The sequence below is a fragment of the Camelus bactrianus genome, chromosome 5 (assembly GCF_048773025.1).
Source record: "Camelus bactrianus isolate YW-2024 breed Bactrian camel chromosome 5, ASM4877302v1, whole genome shotgun sequence".
NCBI lineage: Eukaryota > Metazoa > Chordata > Mammalia > Artiodactyla > Camelidae > Camelus > Camelus bactrianus.
The window spans coordinates 76801380-76824897 of NC_133543.1; the positions used below are offsets into that span (position 1 = coordinate 76801380).

Genomic DNA, 23518 nt, shown 5'->3' on the forward strand with positions numbered 1-23518 from the left:
GAAGCAAAGTAAATTTTAAAATATAAATTTTTGCAGGTTAAATTAGCCAAGATTTTTTAACATATTGATCAAGATTGGTGACGGTAAAGACAAACAGATAACCACCCACAACTGGTTACCATGTATCTGAGGTACAGTCTTTCTGGAAAGCAACCCAGCAACATGTACCCAAATGTCTTTAAAATGTTCATAGTCTCTGACCCACTTCTGGGAAACTATGATAAAGAATTAAAGAGAAATGCAGACAAAAACTTTTGTTCACAGATGTTCTCTGCCCACTTACTTCTGTAACAGCAGGCTATGAACTTCACAGGTGTGACTGTAAATTAACTGAATCTTTCCTCCAACCCATGCTATGTTGGGTCGGTCTCCTTTCCCTCTTCTGGACTGTATCACCAGCAGACTTTGTAGCTTTCCTAATAACCCAAGTATTAAAATAGTTTCATTTTCAAATACTAGAAAGTTCAATTCAGCCTGTATCAGAATTTCAATTTTCCTCAAATTCCCCAGCTCTAGCCTAAACTGAAAATTCCACACACCAGAAATGGAGAGCAAGGTGTGTTCTTTCATTACTCTTCTTCCTTGCTTTTCCACTCTTCCTCTCCACTTCACTATGTTGCTTCTAGTTCATTCGTCCAGGATCTGAAGAGCATGGCAGAGGAAAACAAGAGCGATGAGAGGGAAAGTGCAAGGTCTTGCATGATTACTGCATACCAATCTGGCGTCAGTGTTCTTTGCTAACAGCCAGTTTTGACCCTCTTTCTTGTGAAGCACTTTATGGGTTCCACAGAGACCTCCTTAACGTGGGTGATGCATTCTCCCATGAACACTCCAGACTATCATCTTACCTGAGAAGGCACAAACCACGCAGCCTCTTTATGATAGGAACGCCTCTCCAAAGCAGGCAGTTTTCTTGGGCAAGATTCTTGTAAGACCAGCTACCTTCTGCTCTACTTATCTAGACCACGGAGGGGGCAGGTATTTTTGCCCCTCCAAACTCTAGAAATACTAGGTCCCCCACTACAGCCTCCTCTCTTTGCTCCACTTGAGTGGAATTCAACCTTCAGACTTTTAGTCAGGCAACAAACTTCACACCCACATCATACTGGAGCCAGGACCCACCCAGATCTCTCTTCCTGTGCACAGCTCTAGCATTTCTACAGATCAGCAAAACAAAGGATGAACTCTCAGTCCTTCTTTTTAGCAGACAATCCCATTTCTATGACTGATTATCATAAGCCTCTCCTGATTTACGTGGAGATAAAGGAGAAGCACAGTACTTCTATGATGCTTTTGTAAGAAATCTTCATTCATTTACATACATATGTAAATGATAGATATATATCCATATAAGTGTATATTCATGGATATACACGAAATAAGAAGATAAACAGCAGTCTCCTCTTCTGGCAGGTCCTATATGAGAAACCTAACACCCTTTATTAAAATATGGAGGTAATTGTTAAATACTGTCCTCATGTTTGGAGCCTCAACTATAACTCCAAGACAACAGAACAAGTCTCATTTAATATCCTGTTACACAAATAATTAGAAATCATATAAATGTCCAACAATAAAGTAAGAGTTAAATAAATCTGGCATAGCTATATCCTAAAATATTTAGCATTAAAAACTGCTTACGAACAATCTTTATAATGTAAAGAATGGAAAACTATTTAAAATAAAGTAAAACCCAAAATAACACACCCATCACAACATGACTTTGATTATAAAGCAACTATCTCCAGGTAGTTGCAACATGGCCTTGAATTGTATGAAATATTTTTAAACTTCATGTAATTTTAAACTTTTTAAACTTTTAATGTTTAAACTTTATGTCACTATTAGTGAGGTTTCACTGTATCTGAACTGTGTAAAATGTATGTATGTAATGTTACAGTACACGTATGTATATAAAATTATGTGTTACTTATTAATAAATATTAGAAGAAAATATATAATTATGTATTATATATTAGTCATTATTAGAAGGAAATAAATATTCCTAGTTTTATAAGTAATGAGACTACAGATAAATTTTAATTTTATTCTTTATACTTTTCCATTTTCTGTTATATGTTCCTCTTTTAATTAAGAATACTTTTCAATAATCATCTTTCATGCTTACATGAAAACAAGAACAACAGTATCACATTCTGGATGCCACATTATCTGTATCTTCACATATATCTTTTAGTACAAAAGTTAGTCTTTGCCACAATTATGGAACTGGAATAGCTGGGATACTGTCACCACAATCAAGACCACAGGAATTGTGTCATTCAGTGTCCAGCATACAAATAAACTAGAAACATATTATCATGATGATGAACTGCAGAGCTCTTTTCTTTCCAAATTGATCTGACAAAAGCAGAACCCATTAGAAACATTTCCTCTGACCAACATTATTTTTAGCTACATCTCCTAAGGATTCATGAAGGACCACAGAGGAAGTAATAATTCTTCAGTGGCCTCCTCAGTAACACAGTAGAATCACTCAAAATTTCTATACTTACTAATTTAGCACAGACATAGTTTTGTAAAAAGATACTCCCTCGCTTAATAAATGATGCTGCTATAACCGAGGACACAGTTCAATCAAGGTGAAGGGATAAGGAATGTCTATGTTAATGGCTCTTTTAAATTCCTGTATGTGCATGCAGCGGTCATTTTTTAAAGCAGTAATAAAAGACTGCCTCACTGAAAGTAGGCTCATTACTTGTCCGTTTTTACTGTCATGCAACACAATAGGCTCTTCCTTTCTGTTTGCTTTAGGGTTTTCATTCTGCTTTCCTTTGTATTTCAGCTCTGTCATATTCTATTCTATCTCCTGGCAGGGAAAAAAAAAAAATCCTAGCAGCAAAGCAGAATTATAGAGAATATTATCTCTTTCTCATTCAGTATCCATTACTGTTCTTCTGGTAACAGAACTCGGCATTCGTGTGGGGAATTCAGTTTCTGTCAGCTGACTTGCATCCTCCCTCCACCTTACCTGTGCCATAGGTATGGACACAAGATCCCAAGCTTACCGAAAGTACACCAATCCTTTGGACGCTGACTGATTTAGAGAAGAACACTGATTCAAGTCAAGCTGATAAGAGCCTCCTCCGGAACTTTTCTAAAAGGTTGGAAAGTGTTATTTAGCAAGTGTTGCTGCAGTGGCCATAGAACAAGTTCTGACCTCCCTTCAAGACACTATGCTTTAGGGAGCCCAGCTGACTGGCAGCCACCAGGTGCACCTTTAGAGATGGTGCTCATGCTGAGTCACACATCTCCTAAGAAATGTATTTTTCATGAATAATAAAGTATAGCTCATACTTGAAAGCAGTTACCCTGATTTGGGTCCTTTCTAGTCCTTTTCCTGGTTAGATCGTTCCTAGCATTCCTCGCCCCTCCTGCTGAATGGCTCCTTTGGCCTGTTCATACCTCCCTGTGCTGACCATTTCTGTCCTCCATCACCTACAGTGTTCTTCTCACCTTACATTTACGGCTCCTCATCTCTCTTAACCTAAACCAATAAATCGGTTTCCTCTCATCATATTCCATTTCCCTCTTCCAGACTCTCAAATCATTTTTATCCTCCTATAAATCAGAATCATTGTCATTCATAATCTTCCATGGCAAACAAATCATTGTTAAATCACTTAAAAAGTTTTCTTAAAATCCTAACATGAGATAAAGCAACTGTACAGAAAATTTACCAATGCCATAAAATTGCTTCAATTTCTGAATACCTAACTTTATATGCACCAGTACATGTACTATATAGTACAGTGCCAGTATATAAATATAAATATACCATATATTCTATATTGAGAATATAAGCTGTATATTGTTCTAACTATGCAGGTGAAAATTTTTAATTCTTTCATATCAAGCAAAGTATGAATTTGGGACCTTTGTAGATTCTACAAAAGAGAGAAACTATGGGCGAAATTTTTCAGTGGACAGAGCTTTAAAAGACCCAAAATATGAAGATGCCTATAAAATTAAGATGTCACTCACAGGAAGTCAACTGAGATGTACTCAGTGAAAATTCATCTATCAGCTTGAGAATTAGAAGATAAAAAGGCAAATGAGTAAAGGAAAAGTTGAAAAAAAAAGAAAAAGGTTTTTTCAAATTGGCTTTTTGTCACTTGAAGCCAACAAATTCTAAAACACTTCAAAGTGTTACTTTTAACAGCAGTGAAATCTTTCCAAAGAAGACATACACATAGCCAATAGGCACACGAAAAGATGCGTAACATCGCTAATCATCACAGAAATGCAAACCAAAACCACAATAAGATATCACCCCACATCTGTCAGAACGGCTATCATCAAAAAGACTACAATTAACAAATGTTGGTGAGAATGTGGAGAAAAGGAGACCTTTGTGCACTGGGAATGTAAATTGGTGCTGCCACAGAGGAAAAGAATAGAGACATTTTAACAGAAAACAGAACCACAAAAAGGAAAAAAAAAATTTAGGAACTCAATTCAAGAGGTCTAAATCTGACTAATAACACAAAAAGAGAAAACAAAGCAGAAACATCATATAATTTTCCAGAGTTAAAGAATGTAAGACTCCACTAAATGTACTCATCAAATGCTTAGTACAGTTAATGAAAAAAGACACAGCAAAGAACATCATCATTAGGAATATATGATTCTACAAGCTTCCAGACAGGCAGGGAGAGAAAAAAATACATACAAAAAAAAATTAGTAAGCAAAATGGCACTTGGCTTCTCAAAAGCAACACCAAAAGCTAATAGAAAATGAAGAAAACAGAACGCCTTCACAATCTGAGGGAAAATTATTTCCAACCTTTAATTCTATACTTAGTCAAGCTACCAACCTAGTGAAAGTTAAGATTTTCAGCACACAAGGTATCAATGTTTTTTTTTTCAACTTTCCATGAATTCTTTCTCAGGAAACACTGGAGGATGTACATCCTCAAAACAGAAAGACAAGAAGTAGGAAGCATGGAATCCAGAAAATAGAATCTACATCAGAGGCAAAGGAAAATCAAAGATGGATGGCAAAGGAAATTCCTAACGTGACAGCTGTGTTTGATAATTCATACAATCCACATTGGAGAAGAATGGCAAAGGGCTCCAAGAAATATGCCTCCTGAGAGGAGAAACGAAACTCATACTGGGAGACAATTCTCCATAGGTCTTTTGCATTCTGTACATTACATGAGCAGAAGCACTAAGCACTGATTGCCTTTCTTCAACTATCTTTTCAAGTATGTTTGTACAGAAAACAGTCTTAGAAGATAAAGAAAAGGCTCCCTCTGGAGCAAAGGGCAGGGATGTTTACTGACATATAAAAGATTCAGGTTCTGTAAATCCAAGGTTCCTCCCAATAATGCAATTCACTGCATGTGCAGGTATCACCTTGCTTTCCTCATATCACACTAAGAATAGGGTTTTGGGGAACAAGTGCAGTGAAAGAAAATGCTGATACTCTGGCTAATGCTATTGCTGTGAGTAATAAACTCCTACATCTCTGACCCAGGAGTCTCATGTCTTCTGCACAGCAACCATAAACCTGCGGCTGGCTAACCCGTTAGGTCCCAGACAGGATTATATTTTAGACCATTTACAGTTCTTGACAACTGATAGAGCACTGATATATTTCAGTATGTTGAGGTAAGATTTATATACCCAGGAGAGAGTTTAGAGATGAATTAGAGATAGATACTTAAGCAACTAAACCAGCCAGTAAATGAGGTAACTATTATCCCCAAGGAAAACAAAAAATTTGCTTAGGGAAGGAAATAAAATCACAGTCCACTGTATGATTCAGCTGTGAATATTTACACAAACATAATGGACACTGAATAAATCTAAAATTACTAAATGTATGAAAAAGATGGGAAGAACTGGGAATTTAAGATTTGCAAATATTAACCACTATACATAAAATAGATTTAAAAATTACTTCTATATAGCACAAGGAACTATATTCAATATCTCACAGTAACCTATAATGAATAAGAATATGAAAACTAATATATGCATGTCCATGTATGACTGAAACATGCTGTACACCAGCATATGCTGACACATTGTAACTGACTATACTTTAATTAAAAAAAAAAAAGAAAGAAAAGATGGGAAGAAATATAAGAAAGCAAAGTCACCATTCCTCACAGTAGAATTACTTAAAACTTTAAAAATAGCAATATGAACATGGACATATGAAGAAAAACATTAGAAAAAAAAAACATATAGACTTCTTAGTGCCTCTAGACAGAGGGAAATCAAAGGGAAAGGGCATAGTCTAGGGCTTTTAGGAGAGGACTGGACACTGAATGGAACTGAAATGTTGGAAATAATCAAATCTGTTTCAGTTCAACATTGCAATCACTAGGCACATGTGGCTACAGAGCACCTGAAAGGTACATAGTGGAAATGTAAAACTGACTTTTAAATTGAATTTCAATTAATTTAAATTTCAGTAACATATAAGATTGATATGCAAAATCAACTGAACTTTTATACAACAGCAATAAATAATCCAAAAATGAAATTAAGAAATCAACTCCATTTACAATAGGATCATAAACAAACAAACAAATACTTAGAACTATCATTTTAAAAACAGAAAGGTAAGACTTAGACACTGAAAACTACAAAACATTATTAAAATAAAGAAGAATTAATTAAGTAGATAGCCATCCCATGTTCACTGATCAGAAGACTTAATATAATTAAGATGGCTCCTCAAATAAGATGACTCCCCAAGTTTATCTATAGATTCAACACAATAACAATCACAATCTGAGCAGTCTTTTTGGCAGAAACTAACAAGGGATCCAAAAATTCATATGGAAATTTATGGGATGCAGAGTAGCTGAAATAATCTTAAAAAAGAACAAAATTGAAGGACATATGTCACAATTTCAAAACTACAAAAGTACAATAATCAAGACTCTGTGTGAGTGGTGTATGGACAGACATGAATCAATGGATTAGAACTGAAAGTCCAAGACATAAAACAACACATTTACATGCAATTAATTTTTAAGAAAAGTGTAGAGGCAATTCAATGGGGAAAGAAAAATCATCTCAAGAAACAATTCTGAGACAAATAAATATCCACATGCAAGGAATAAATAGGGACCCCTACCTCATAACATATCAAAAATTATCTCAAAATAGATCAAAGATCTAAATGTAAAAGTTAAAACTATAACTCCTAGGGGGAAATATACGAGTAAATATTTGTGAACCTCGATTAGGCAATACTTTCTGAGGTATAACACCTAAAGTACACACAAAAAAGAAAAACTAGGTATGTTGGACTTCATTAAAATTAAAATCTTGTACATCAAAGGATACTACCAAGAAAAGAAAACTCACAGATGCAAGACAATACAGTCATCCCTCAATATGAGGAAGGGACTATTTCCACAACTCCCTGCATATATCAAAACCACTTGATGCTCAGGTCCCTTATATAAAATGGCATAATACAGTCAGTCCTCCATATCAGTGGGTTCTGCATCCTTGAATTCTGTATCCCCAGGTTCAATCAAATTGATCTGCAATTGGTTGAATCTACAGATACAGAATCTGTGGATGGAGGGTGAATGTATTTGCAAATGATGCATCTGATAAGGTACTCATATCAAAAATATATGAAGAACTCTTGCAATTAAAAAATGAGAAGTAAATTTTCAGTCAAGATGGTGGAGTAGTAGGACCATGAGCTTGCTCCTCTCACAATTACAACAAAAATACAACGAACTGCCAGAAAACTAGCAAAAAAAGAGGCTGAAGCCTAGCAAAAAAGATCTTCTTCAACTGGAAACATAAAGAGGGAACCTAACCAGAGGAAGGGTGTGCTCGTGATATAACTGGGACCCATGACCCCTGAGTGGAGGACCCCAAACTGGAGAATAATTAAATTGCAGAGGCCCTCCCCTACAAGAGTAAGAGTTCTGGACACCACGTCATGTTCCCCAGCCAGGGTTCCATCACTGGGAAGAGACCCCAGAACAGCTGGTTTTAAAGGCCAGAGGGGCTTAACTGCAGGAACTCCAAAGGACTGGGAGAAACAGAGACTTTACTCTCTTGGAAAGAGCACACAGAAACTCACATGCTCCAGGACCAAGAACAGAGGCAGTGATTTCACAGGAACCTGGGACAGACCTGCCTGCTGGTTTTGAAAGGTCTCCTGGGGAGATGGGGGACTGCTGTGGTTGACCTGGGACATAAAAGCTGGTGGTGAACGTTTGGGGAGTGTTCATCTACATGAGCTTTCCTGGAGGCTGACATCATACCTGGGTCATTAGTGCCAAGACCCACCTCCACTCAACACTTTGCAGGCTTAACGGCTGGGAAGACTCAGGCCAAATAACATACTAGGTGGTAACACAGCTCCACTCATCAGCAGACTCTTTCTTGGGTAGATTGCCTATTCCATGCAAATGGAAACCAAAAGAAAGCTGGGGTAGCAATATTTATATCAGACAAAATAGATTTTGAAATAAAGACTGTTATAAGAGACAAAGGACACTACATAAAGCTCAAGGGATTAATCTAAGAAGAAATGACAACTGTAAATATATATATATGCAGCCAACATAGGAGCACCTCAATATATAAGGCAACTGTTAACAAACATAAAAGGAAAAATTGACAATAACACAATATACTGGGGGAACTTAACACCTCACTTACATCAATGGACAAATCATCCAGACACATAATCAATAAGGAAATATGCACTAGACCAGATGGACTTAACTGATACATACAGAACATCTGAAAGCAGTAAAATACGTATTCTTCTCAAGTGTACATGGAACATTCTCCAGAATCAACCACACGCTAGCCCACAAGGCAAGCCTCAGTAAATTTAAGAAAACTGAAATCATATCAAGCATCTTTTCTGACCACAATACTATGAGATTAGAAATCAACTACAAGAAAAAAAACTGGAAAAACCAAAAATCATGTGGAAGCTAAACAATATGCTATTAAATAACCAAGAGATCATTGAAGAAATCAAAGAGGAAATCAAATTTTACTTTTGAGACAAATAAAAATGAAAACATGAAACCAAAACCTCTGGGACACAGCAAAAGCAGTTCTAAGAGAGAAATTTATAGCAATACAAGTTTACCTCAGGAAACAAAAAAATCTCAACTAAACAACCTAAACTTACACCTAAAGCAACTAGAGAAGAAGAACAAACAAAACCCAAAGTTAGTAGAAGGAAAGAAATCATAAAGATTAGAGGAGAAATAAATGAAATAGAAACTAAAAATCAATAGAAAAGATCAATGAAACTAAAAGCCAGTTCTTTGAAAAGATAAACAAAATTGAAAAACCTTTAGTCAGATTTATCAAGAAAAAAAGAGAAAATGTTTGGGGGGGGGGAAGAAAAGAAAAAAAGGGAGAGAGCCCAAATTAATAAAATCAAAAATGAAAAAGGAGAAGTTACAAACAACACTACTGAAATACAAGGGATCATAACAGGCTACTATGAGCAACTATACGCCAACAAAAAGGACAACCTAGAAGAAATGGACAATTTCTTAGAAAGGTACAATTTGCCCAGACTGACCTAGAAATAGACAGAAAACATGAATAGATCAAGTACCAGTACTGAAATCGAATCAGTAATTAAAAAACTCCCAACAAACAAAAGTCCAGGACCAGATGGCTTCACAGGCAAATTCAACCAAACATTTAGAGAAGAGTTAACACCTATCCTTCTGAAACTATTCCAAACAACTGTAGACAAAGAAACATTTCGGAACTCATTCTATGGGGTCACCATCACTCTGATACCAAAACTAGACAAAGACAGCACAAAAAAAGAAAATTACAGGTCAATATCACTTATGAATATAGATGCAAAAGTCTTCAAGAAAATATTAGAAAGTCAACTCCAACAATGCATTAAAATGATCATATACCATGATCAAGTGGGAAACGATCAAGGATTTTACAATATCCACAAATCAATTAATGTGATACACCACATTAACTAACATACTGAAGAATAAAAACCATATGGTCATCTCAGTAGATGCAGAAAAAGCTTCTGATAAAATTCAACATCCATTTATGAAAAAAATTCTCCAGAAAGTGGGGATAGAGGGAACATACCTTAACGTAATAAAGGCCATATATATGCCATACCCACAGCTAATATCATACCTAATGGCAAAAAGCTTAAAGCATTTACTCTAACAAGACAAGGACGCCCACTCTTGCCACTTTTATTCAACATAGTTTTGGAAGTCCTAGTCATAGCAATCAGAGAAGAAAAATAAATAAAAGGAATCCAAATTGGAAAAGAAGTAAAACTGTCACTGTTTGCAGACGACATGATACTATACATAGAAAACCCTAATGAGACTACCAGAAAACTACTAGGGCTCATCAATGAATGTGGTAAAGCTGCAAGATACAAAATTAATATAAAGAAAAATCATGTGCATTTCTATACACTAACAACGAAATAGCAGAAAAAGAAATTAAAGAAACAATCCCATTTACCACCACATCAAAAAGAATAAAATACCTAGGAATAACCCTACCTAAGGAGGCAAAGGATCTGTACTCTGAAAACTCTAAGACGCTGATGAAAGAAATTGAAGATGACACAAACAGATGGGAAAGATATACCACGTTCTTAGATTGGAAGAATCAATATTGTTAAAATGGCCATACTACCCAAGGCAATACACAGATTCAAAGCAATTCCTATCAAATTACCAATGACATTTTTTACAGAACTGGGGAAAAAAAAAAAAAACGGTTAAAATTTGTATGGAAACACAAAAGACCCCGAACAAGCAAAACAATCTTGAGAAAGAAGAACAAAGTTGAAGGAATTATGTTCCCTGACTTCAGACTATACTACAAAGCCACAGTAATCAAAACAGTACAGTACTGACGCAAAAACAGACACACAGATCAATGGAACAGGATAGAAAATCCAGAAATAAACCCATACACTTATGGTCAATTAATCTATGACAAAGGAAGTAAGAATACACAAAGGAGAAAAGACAGTCTCTTCAATAAGTGGTACTGGAGAAACTACCTGTAAAAGAATGAAACTAGAATATTCTACAATACCATATACAAAAATAAACTGAAAATGGATTAAAAAACTAATGGATTAAGACCACATACTATAAAACTCCTAAAAGAAAACGTCAGCAGAACACTCTCTGACATAAATCAAAGCAATATATTTTCTGAATCAGCTCCTAGAGTAATGGAAACAAAAGCAAAAATAAACAAATGAGACCTAAATAAACTTAAAAGCTTTTGTACAGCTAAGGATGCCATCAACAAAACTAAAGGACAACCTACAGAATGGGAGAAAATATTTGCAAATGATGCAACTGACAAGGGCTTAATTTCTGGAATATATAAACAACTCATACAGCTTAATAAAAAAAAATAAAATAAAAATAAAGCAACCCAATCAAAAAATGGGCAGAAGACCTAAACAGACATCTCTCCAAAGAAGACATCCAGATGGCCAACAGACACATGAAAAGATGCTCAACATCGCTAATTGCTAGAGGAATGCAAATCAAAACTACAATGAAGTATCACACCTCACACCAGTCAGAATGGCCATCTCACTGAAAAGTCTACAAAAGATAAATGCTGGAGAGGGTGTGGAGAAAAGGGAACCCTCCTACACTGTTGATGGGAATGTAGTTTGGTGTAGCCATTATGGAAAACAATATGAAGATTCTTTAAAAAATAGAAAATTGACTTACCAGATGATCCAGCAATCCCACTCCTGGGCATATATCCAGAGGGAACTCTAATTCAAAAAAATACATGCATCCCAATGTTCACAGCATTATTATTTACAATAGACAAGACATGGAAAAAACCTAAATGTCCATCAACAGATAACCAGGTTAAGATTTATGATATTTATGTATACAATTGAATACTACTCAGTCATAAAAAATAAAATAATGCTATTTGCAGCAACATGGATGGATCTGGAGATCATCATTCTTAATGAAGTAAGCCAGAACAGAAAGAAAAATATCATAAATCACTCATATGTTGAATCTAAAAAAAGATACAAATGAACTCATTTACAAAATAGAAACAGACTCACAGACATAGAGAACAAACTTATGGTTACTTGAGGAAAGAGGGTGGGAAGGGATAATTAGGAGTTCAAAATTTACAGATACGAACTACTATGTATAAAATAGTTTAAAAAGTTTATAATGTATAACACAGAGAACTATATTCAATATCTTGTAGTAACCTATATTGAAAATGAACATGAATATGAATGTATGTATGTACATGTACAACTGAAATATTAATGTACATGTACAACTGAAATATTATGCTGTACACCAGAAATTGACACATTGGAACCTGACTAGACTTCAATAAAAAAGAATGTAAAAAAGATAAACAATACAATTTTTAAATGTGCAAAGGATATGAATAGGTATTTCTCCAAAGAAGATACACAAATGGTCAATAAACACATGATAAGGTGCTCAGTATAATTTGTTGTTAGGAACATGTGTATCAGAACTACAGAAAGACCACTTCACACCCACTAAGATGGCTGTAATCAAAAAGGTGGTCAATAACAAGTATTGGTTGAGAAATCTAGAGAAACTAGAACTCTTGAATAATGCTAGTGGGAATATATAATGGTATAGCCAGCTTGAACAACAGTCTGGCAGTTTCACAAATGGTTAAATACAGTTACCCTATGACCAAGTAATTCCATTCTCAGGCATATACCCAAAATAAATAAAAAATATATGCTCGTCAAAAAAGGTATACATACATGTTTATAATGTTATATGTTATACATGTTCTGGCAGCATTATTCATAATAGTCAAAATGTGGAAACAACTCAAAAGTCCATCAAATGATGAATGGACAAATAAAACATATATCCATTCAGCCATAAAAAGGAATGAAGCACTGATACGTAATGCAACATGGATGAATCTTAAAAACATGCTAAGTGAAAAAAATCTAGATACAAACAGTCGCATAGTATATGACTCCATTTCCACAAAATGTCCAGAACAGGCCAAAAAAACCCAAAAAGTATATTGGTAGTTGCCTAGATCTAGGTAACTGGGAGGATAAGAGATGATAGCTAAAGCATACAGGGTTTCTTTTTAAGGTAATGAAAATGTTCTAAAAATTAATTGTACTTATGGTTGTATATATATGTGAAGATACTAAAAACCTCTGAGTTGTACACTTTAAGTGGGTAACTGAATGATATGCAAGTTATCTCTATTAAAACTATTTTGAAAAAAGATGAAATGATGTACTGACATATTACAATAAAATAAATCTTGAAAACATTACATTAAAGAACATAAACACAAAAAGTCACATACTGTCCAATTCCATATACATGAAATGTCCAGAACAGGCAAATCCATGGAGACATAAAAGATTAATGTTGCCAGGAGACAGAGGTAGAGGGAGACGGGGAAGTGACTGATAAAAGAGTACAGGCTTCTTTTCAGAGTGATGAATATGTTTTGGAATCAGACGATGGTGATGGTTGCACAATCTTGTAAATACACTAAAAAACCAGCAAACTGTACACTTTAAATGGGTGGATTTTATGGTATATGAAATACATCTCAATTCAAAAAATTTAAATGGCCATAACTGGCCAGTGGCTACACTACTGGACAGCACAGCCATAGAGGGTGCCTAAATTCAAAGCAGCCTTTTATGAGCAAGAATAGACTTTTGCTTTAAGCCAACTGGGAAGTAGGGGCTGAAAAGGGAGGAGAAGTAGCCAAATTCAAGAGCAGCAAAAAAGTGCTAAACATTTGAACTGTAATTGCTTACAACTTTTGAATATAAATACAGATGAAAGTCCAAAAGCTGTGACCCAGGGATACATGACTTCAGAACAATGTTTAATCGCTTTGTGCATAAGCTTCTAGATTTTTAAGAAGAAAATGAACTACAACAGCATTTCCCAGACTATGCTGTGGTACTTAGCTATTGGGCATCAAAAAGCAGTTCTGAGGGCCAGTATGTTTTGAGAAATATTACACATAGGTAAGTTAAATAGGTTTCTTTACTGCAAGGCTTCCCAGAACTTTTAAAATGACATTGGTGTTTTGTAGGTTCAAAAAGGGGCACATTATGCAGTATCCACTTTATAACACAAATATATTTTACATATTATACAATGCTGGTTTGGGAAATAATGGACTATAGGAGTATAATGGATCCAGTAATGAGTATAACAATTCTACTTATTTAATGCATTAAGAGTATACAATTTCAAAGCTGTATGATTCTTAGAAACTTTTTTGCTCCATTTTTTGATTTTTATTTAATTTGCTTTGGCATAATGTTAAATTAGTAATTTACAAGAAAAATCAATTACCCCTTTATAAATATTGATATGTTTCTCTAGGTTCTTAAAATTCTAGTCCTAAAGTTATAAAGGTACAAGCCAATATGTCAATACAATATTCAAAAAAGATCAAGAAGTAATCCATATTATGGAATACAACTATATATACTTGACTAAAGTCTAAGTACATACAAATATTATATGGACATAATCTCTGTGACACTGATGTTAACTACTGATCTCTTCTACTCAGGATATCAACGTGGCTGGAACAGTGTTTGTCCTAGACAGAGTCTCCTCCTATTTTATTGCACTGATTCTGAAATTTTCCCTAAATTATAGTCCATTTTGGCATCTCAAGTGTCTAAAACAAGTCACTTCTCTGTGAGGTGCATTAGTACTGCAAAAAAATTCAGTAGAGAGTTTTTTTTTTCCTTCCTTAAACACACATTTCATTTTTATTGGAAGTGACAACTGTGTAGCAGGCTTGGGGTGTTCAAAATCTGCACATTCCAAAGAAAGGACTGGCCCTTGGTCAAACCATGGGAGAAAAAAATAGAAGTCTTTGGAATACCTTGCCTGAAGAGTATCTTTTATACACCTGGGGCCTAGAAAGACATCAGATAGTTATGCTGACAATGTGATTTATGATAAACACCTATTTTGTTCACCAGGAGCCCTAGGATGTGATGTACCAGTTTGATCTCTCAGTGTGAGGCCTAGAACTAAGGTCAGTCACAAGTGCACTCCATACCTGTATGACTGAGCTCCAATCAAAACTGCATGCACCCAGACTTTGGTAAGCTTCCCTAGTTGGTAATACTTCATATATGTTGTCACACAGTATTGCCAGAAGAGCTATATATGCACTGTCACAGTTCCACTGGGGAGAGGAAAATTAGACATTTGCACCTGATTTCTTGTAGACTCCATCCATTTTATGCACCTTTTTCCTTTGCTAGTATTACTCTGTATACTTCTGTTGTAATAAATCATAATTGTAAATATAACAGCATATCTGAGTTCTGTGACTCCTTCCAGCAAAATGTCAAACCTCTGGGATGGTCGTGGGGAACCCTAACACACCAAATTACTATGGCTTGACTGGAGACATTCTCCAGTTATAAGAACTTTAAGTGTATTCAAAATTCCAATAACTATGAAAACTCATTTTTATAGCTAAGCATCTGTTGCAGTAAGGCTATTGGTTGCCATTAGACCAATTAAAGGAATTCACAGATCTCTGAAATAAGAAATACTTTTAGCAAAGATTTTGTATCTCTATTTGAAACACTGAAGAATAAAAGAGATGATACCAAAGAAAGATGTTTTTATCCCAAATAAAAGACAACATAAAAGGGTCATATCTAAGACAATTTAGGCATCAAAATAAGTAATGATAAAAATTGATTATAACCCACTGAACAAAATGGGCTGAAAGTTTAATGAAGAATAAAATATATGCATAGCATCAAAGTATCTTCCCACAAGGTACTTAGTATTTACAAAAAAAAATATTCCAAAGATAAACTTCACCAGTGGAGAAACCTGTCAGACACACTGGTAATCAAGTGATCAAAATGAGTATCATCAGTGACAGGACAAACTGAAATCAAGATCAACTTGGTAGGAAGCAAAAAAGATAACATGGCATCATTTCTGTGACATTCCTACCAAAAATATATGGCTTGAATCTAGTCATGAGGAAACTACAATCTAGTAACTGAAAGGACACCACAGGAAAAAATAACTGCCTATAATCCTCAAAAGTGTTTGGTCATGAAAACCAAAGAAAGATAAGGAAACAAGGAACTGTTTCAGACTGAATGAAATTAAAAGTTGCGAAAAGTAAACACAACATTATTTCTGAACTGGATTCTTTTTTTATAAAGATCATCTTAGAAGAGTTGGTAAAACCTGAATGGGGATCTGAGGGTTCAATAGTGAAAGTATATCAATAGCATTTCCTGATTTTAATGGTTGTTTTCTGATTAAATAGGAAAATGGTCTTGTTTGTAGGAAATACACATGAAAGTGTTTAGGAGTGATGGCATATCAGGTCAGCAACCTATTTCCAAACAATTCAGAAAAAAAATAGTCCTGTAGTTTTAATCTTTTTAATTAAAACTAAAAGAAATTCCTTCCTTCACCCTCATGGGATGATATTAAATTATTGTTGAATGAAAGAAAAAAAATTGAGAAGTTTCTGGTAATTTAAAGTTTCATCATGATTAAATTTTGTCTCTTAAATCAACTAACATACAACTTTTAATTATTCTGTCAACACATAACTTACAATTAAAATTAAGCATGTGGAAAAAAATTCTTCCATAGTCACTTCATCGTATAAAAGTCTTGTATATAAACTATGCATGTTTTCTACCATTACTTCTTAAACTAGTTACCTCCTGTGTGCTTCATATCAGTTAAAATAATGACTGAGTTTTAAAGAACTTTTCATTTTTTAAAGTGGAGACTGCTACTCACAAGAATGAATGAACTTTTACATTTATTTTTACTTAATATTCAGTTGCTAACCCTTTTCTTGTTCAAATCAATTTTTTCATGTCAACATATGATCACTAGGTTACTGGTCAAATTCTATATATCTTATGACGCATCTAAGCTGTAGAACTCTGAAAACATTACAAAATCAAATTCGCGTGATTTCTTCTGAATTAACTGTCAGGCTTTAGACAAACTGCCAGACCAAAAACTCATTAAACTCATTACCAAGATACAATAACTAAACCAGCAACTACAAATTTCCCAGTTTGAAACCTAAGAGTCATAATAGGTGTTATATAATACAAAGTTTGCTCAGAATAAACCTGAAGTATTTCCAAAGTATTGTCTCATTCCTCATATAATTTCTATTCCTGGCTCTCTAAAACAGGGGATTACTGTCTTATTTATGTGTGTTCTCTCAGCTGACCAGAAAGGTTGGCACAAGATGGAGGTCAATAAATGTCTGTCAAATTGAATTATCAGAAGGTAGTTCCCACTTCCCAGTGCACTTTTTCCTTGGGAGGTAATTTTACCATGCCACATAGGACATGTTACGGTTATTTCTGTATTGATCCTATTTCCACTCTGCAATTATAAGATTAGAAGCATCTTGAGAACAGTAATCACAACTTATTGATTTCTTTTTAATTCTCTACACCACCAGAACTGCACACAAAAGAAGACGTATTAGTTGAAAACGAGTACATCTTTTTTTTATGAACCAAACTTGAATAAACAGGACTCAGGATATCATCATTCCCACTTGCAGATGAAAAAAGCAAAAGAACAAAAAAAACCAAAATGAATTACTAGATGTAGAACTACAGAACTGAAATTCAGATCTCAAAGTATTTGAATTAAAAAAAAAAAAAGTTTTCCACTCAACTAATATCTATTCTTTGGCCACAAACCAAACCTATAACTTTTTTGCCTTCTACATCTTGACTCATTACTCTCTGATGGACAAGCAGTGCCTACAAACAACAATAAAAGTACCTGATGCACAGCTTGAGGCAATCACTGTAGCTGAACTATGATTTACGTAGCAAAACCCCATTTGATACTAGAAAAATAGATACTGCCTAAACAAAGGAAAACTATATAAGAAATTCAAGTTTAGTAAATTAAAAAACTGAATGATTGGATATTTAAAACTCCACTATAGCATATGAAGTAGAGTAGCAAAACCAAGGGCTCTAAGTACAAGATCTATCGAGTTAACTTTAAAAGCTAATACAGCAAGAGTAGATGAAATTGTGAAGGAATGACATTTCACATTACATGCCTTCTTTCCTGCCAGAGGTTTACTATTTTATCCCTCCTCCCCCTAGAGTAAATCAGTTCATCTTTCCCATTTCACAGGTTAATTTCACCTCCCTGAAAGGGAAAATATTCACTGAAAAAGGTAATAGAAAAATGGGAGAAGAAAAAAGAGCACAAGTTTACATCCCCTGAAGCTAAAAGTTGGGAGTGGGGAGGGGATTTAACTTAACCAAAGACAATAAAAAGGAGACTGAAGAGTCAAAGACTGTAAGAATTATTGAAGGGAAAACTGTGCTGTATTTATGATTACAGAACTCCAGTAATGGATAAACCTGAAATACAGCAGATTACCACTTCTCAATTTCTCTCTTTCTCAGAATTGATGTGTTTATTTCGCTAGCAACAAGGTATCATACACACTGGTGACAGACATGCTTACCAGCCCCTTATTTCCCTAAGCAGAAATATTTTTCTCGAAGATACAACAAAGTATTTTTTGTTAGCACAAACCTAAAAAGGATGCCAAATACCAAGATAGCACTTGGCAGACTTCTCCAGTTTGTGCATGTATGTAACACTAATTTCTTAGTGGTTGGGAAAGAACTTATTATTCTGAAGTCTTATTTGGAAAACTCAATATAAAGTTATAAGCAAAATTATCAAAAGCAATGCCATCCTATGAAAAAACTTATAAAAATTATATTGTTAATTTTTCATTAGAGTATACATTTTTATTGAAGTATAGTCAGTTTCCAATGTTGTGTCAATTTCTGGTGTATAGCATATTACAGTCATGCATATACATATATTCCTTTTCATATTTTTACTATAGGTTACTGTAAGACATTGAATACAGTTCCCTGTGTTATACAGTAGGACTTCGTTGTTTACCTATTTTATATATAGTAGTTAGTATCTGCAACTCTTGAACTCCCAATTTATCCCTTCCCACCCCCTTTCCTCCCTGGTAACCATACTTCTGTGACTGTAAGTCTGTTTCTGTTTTGTAAGTAAGTTCATTTATGTCCTTTTTTTAGATTCCACATATGAGTGATATATGGTATTTTTCTCTATCTGGCTTACTTCACTTGCTATGACAATCTCCAGGTCCACCCATGTTGCTGCAAATAGTACTATTTTATTCTTTTTTATAGCTGAGTAGTATTCCACTGTGTAACTATACCACAGTGTCTTTATCCAGTCATCTGTTGATGGACATTTAGGCTGCTTTCATGTCTTGGCTACTGTATACCTAGTGCTGCTATGAACATTGGGGTGCAGGTATCTTTTCAAATTAGAGTTCCCTCTAGATAAATGCCCAGAAGTAGGATTGCTGGATCATATGGTAAGTCAATTATACATTTTTTAAGGAATCTCCATACTGTTTTCCATTAATGGCTGCACCAAACTACATTCCCACCGACAGTGTCGGAGGGTTCCCTTTTATCCCACCCTCTCCAGCATTTATCTTTTGTAGGCTTTTCAATGAGATGGACATTCTGACTGTGTGAGGTGATTCTTCATTGCAGTTTTGATTTGGATTTCTCTGATAACCAGCGATATTGAGTAATTTTTCATGTGCTTATTAGCCATTTCTATGTCTTCACTGTTTAGGTCTTCTGTTCATTTTTTTATTGAGTTGTTTGTTTTTCTATTATTAAGTTGTATGAGCTGTTTATATAGTCCAGAATTAAGCCCTTGTTAGTCGCATCATTTGCAAATATTTTCTCTCATTCTGTGTGTTGTCTTTTTGCTTTGTTCATAGTTTCCTTTGTTGTGCAAAAGCTTTTAAGTTTAATTAGGTCCCATTTGTTTATTTTTTGCTTTTATTTCTATTGCTGGGTAGACTGCCCTATGAGAACATTGCTAAGATTTATGTCAGAGAATGTTTTGCCTACGTTTTCTTCTGGGAGGTTTATAGTGTCTTGTCTTATGTTTAAGTCTTTAAGCCACTTTACTTTTGTGTATGGTGTAAGGAAGTCTTCTAACTTCATTGATTTACATGCAGCTGTCCAGCTTTCCCAACAGTACTTGCTAAAGAGATTCTTTTCTCCATTGTATATTCTTGCCTCCTTTGTTGAAGATTAATTGACTAAGTGTCTGGGTTTATTTCTGGGCTGTCTATTCTGTTCCATTGAGCCATTATGTCTGTTTTTGTGCCAACTCCACACTGTTTTGATTACTGTAGCTCTGTAGTATTGTCTGAAGTCTGGGTTATTCTTGCAGCTTCATTCTCTTTCTTCAGTATTGCTTTGGCAACTCTGGGTCTTTTGTGATTCCGTATGAATTTTAGGATTATTTGTTCTAGTTCTGTGAAAAATGTCCTGGGTAATTTGATAGGGAGCACATTAAATCTGTAGATTGCTTTGGGGAGTATGGCCATTTTAACACTATTAATTCTTCCAATCCAAGAGCAGGGGATATCTTTCCATTTCTTTAACTCAGCTTTAATTTCCTAAGTCAATGTTTTGTAGTTCTCCACGTGTAAGTCTTTCACCTCCTTGGTCAGGTTTATTCCTAACTATTTTTTTTTTTTGGATATGACTTTAAAAGGGATTGTTTCTTTACTTTCCTTTTCCAATATTTCATTGTTAGTGTAAAGAAGTGAAACTGATTGCTGCATGTTAATCTTGTAACCTGCTACCCTGCTGAATTCTTTTATCACCTCCACTAGTTTTTGTATGGAGCCTTTAGGGTTTTCTACATATAGTATCATGTCATCCCTATATAGTGACAATTTTATGTCTTTTCCAATTTGGATCCCTTTTACTTCTTTTTCTTGTCTGACTGCTATGGCTAGAACTTCCAATACTATGTTGAATAGAAGTGGTGAGAGTGGCCATCCTTGTCTTGTTCCAGATTTTAGCAGAAATGCTTTCAACTTTTCACCATTGAATATTATGTTGGTTGTGGGTTTGTCATAAGAAGCTTTTATTATGTTGAGATTATGTTCCCTCTATATGCACTTCAGTAAGCATTTTTTTATCATAAATGGGTGCTGAATTTTATCAAATGCTTTTTCTGCATCTATTGAGATGATCATGTGATTTTTGTCCTTTCTTTTGTTGATGAAGTGTATCACACTGATTGATTTCCACATGCTGAACCATCCTTGTGTCCCTGGGGTGAATTCAACTTGATTATGGTGTACAATCTTTCCTATGTGTTATCGGATTCTCTTTGCTAATATTTTGTTGAGAATTTTTGAATCTGTGTTCATCAACCATATTGGCCTGTAATTTTTTTGGTAGTGTCTTTGTCTGGTTTTGGTATCAGGGTGATGGTGGCTTCATAGAATGCGTTTAGGAGTGTTCCCTCCTCTTCAGTCTTCTAAAAGCATCATATAAGTTCTTCTTTGTATGTTTGGTAGAATTCTCCAATGAAGCCATCTGATCCTGGACTTCTGATTGCAGGAAAGTTTTTTTTTTACTGTTGATCCTATTTCAATTCTAGTCATTAGTCTGTTCAAATTATCTATTTCATCTTGATTCAATTTTGGTGGACTGTATTTTTCTAAAAACTTGTACATTTCATCTAGGTTGTCCAATCTGTTGCTATATAGTGGTTCATAGTATTCTCTTATGGTTTTTTTGTATTTCTGTGGTGTTTTCTGGCTGTAATTTCCCCATTTTCATTTCTTATTTTGTTTATTTGTGTCCTCTCTCGTTTCTACTTGGTGAGCGGGGCCAGAGGTTTGTCAATTTAATTTAGTCTTTAAAAAAACACAGCTCTTGGTTTGATTGATTTTCTCTATGTCTTTCATCTCTATTTTATTTATTTCCTCCCAGATGTTTATTATTTCTATCCTTCTGATGATTCTAGGCTTTATTCCTCTTTTTCTAATTGTTTTAGATAGTAGGTTAGGTTGTTTATTTGAGATTGTTTTTGTTTTCTTAGGAAGGCCTGTATCACCATGAACTTCCCTCTTAGGCCTGCTTTTGCTGCATACCAGATTCCATGGCTCAGAATATACTTTTACTACCTAAAAGCAATCACTGGCACAGTGGGTTTTTTTTTTTTTTTCAATTATCACTAAAGATTAAGTTCCCTCTCTATGAACAATATTCAAGACGGTCTTTACAGGTAATTGTGATATGCTAACTTTACACTGTTAGGTCATATTCTTTCTAAACAAAGCTTAAGCACAAAGCTTTATCATGAATGTAAGAAACACATGGAAAAGTATAAATCAACAGTAACACTTGACACTTCAAACCCTAGTAAATTAGAAACACCTCTAAAGCCTTACTTGGCTTTATTTATACCTGGATTAACGAAAAACAAAATATTAACCTCTGAAATTAAAAACATAAGGCCACTATGTATTTTCTCCACAATCTGAAGTAATTTGTAACTACAATTACAAATGCTGGAACAATTATTTATAGATTGATTTCCCTTTTCATATTTACATTTTTCCATCTACCAAAAAAGTATAATGAGGAAAAATGTTAAAGCACAGATGATCATAAACATAAAAATTCCAGGCAGAGGTCCCAACAGGCTAAGACATCAAAGGTCTTTCAGCTGTCTTCCTCCATCTCATCCTGATAGATGGAAAGAAATCAAGTGATACAACACTCTAATTCAAAGGCAAAAGAGATACTAGAGTTTCAATAAGCAGTAGAACAAGCACAAATTTAAATACATGATGTATACCCCCAAACAACTAACAAATGTCTTAACAGTAAAAGATCAAGTATTAAAACATTTACGGGGCAAGTAAAAAGTAAAAGGCACAACTCAATTAAATGGTGAGTACTATGTTAAATATTCCTCTTACAGACCAGGGTGTATCAGTAAGGATTCAGTTACAAGAGACACTGCCACATTTTTGACAGAATTTTTTTACAAAATTCTAAAATTAATAGGAAATGACAAAAGGCCCCAAATAGCCAAAGCAATCCTGAGAAAGAAGAACAAAGCTAAAGGCATCACACTTCCTGATTTCACACTTATTACAATGCTAGAGTAATCAAAACAGTATGATACTGGCATAAAAATAGACATACCAATGGAACATAAATTAGAGCCCAGAAATAAAACCTCACATAACCAGTAAACTTGTATTTGACTAAGGAGACAAGAATATTCAATAGGGAAAGGATAGTCTCTTCAATAAATGGTGCTGGGAAAAATGCATAATCACATGTAAAATAATAAAACTGGACCCCTAACTTGCACCACTCTCCAAAATTTACTCAAAATGAATTAAAGACTTAAACATAAGACCTGAAGCCCTGTAAAAAGAACTCTTAGAAGAAAATGCAAGGGAAAGATTTCCTTGACATTGGTCTTAGCAACTACGTTTTGATTATGAAATCAAAAGTACAAGTTACAAAAGCAAAAACAAACAAGTGAAAATACATCAAAATAAAAAACTT

At 34.6% G+C, this 23518-nt stretch overlaps 1 protein-coding gene across 14 annotated transcripts in view; it reads right to left on the minus strand.

Annotated features, from left to right (window-relative positions):
- ABI2 (abl interactor 2) overlaps positions 1-23518 on the minus strand; it is a 110290-nt gene that overhangs the window by 61035 nt on the left and 25737 nt on the right. The window contains exon 1 of one of the 14 annotated variants that reach the window (XM_010971820.3): positions 540-642. The exons of the other annotated variants lie outside the window; for them this stretch is intronic. The gene's annotated coding sequence lies outside the window, so the exon portion shown is untranslated. Of the gene's footprint in view, positions 1-539; positions 643-23518 lie in introns of those variants that run through there. 14 annotated transcript variants of the gene reach the window in all.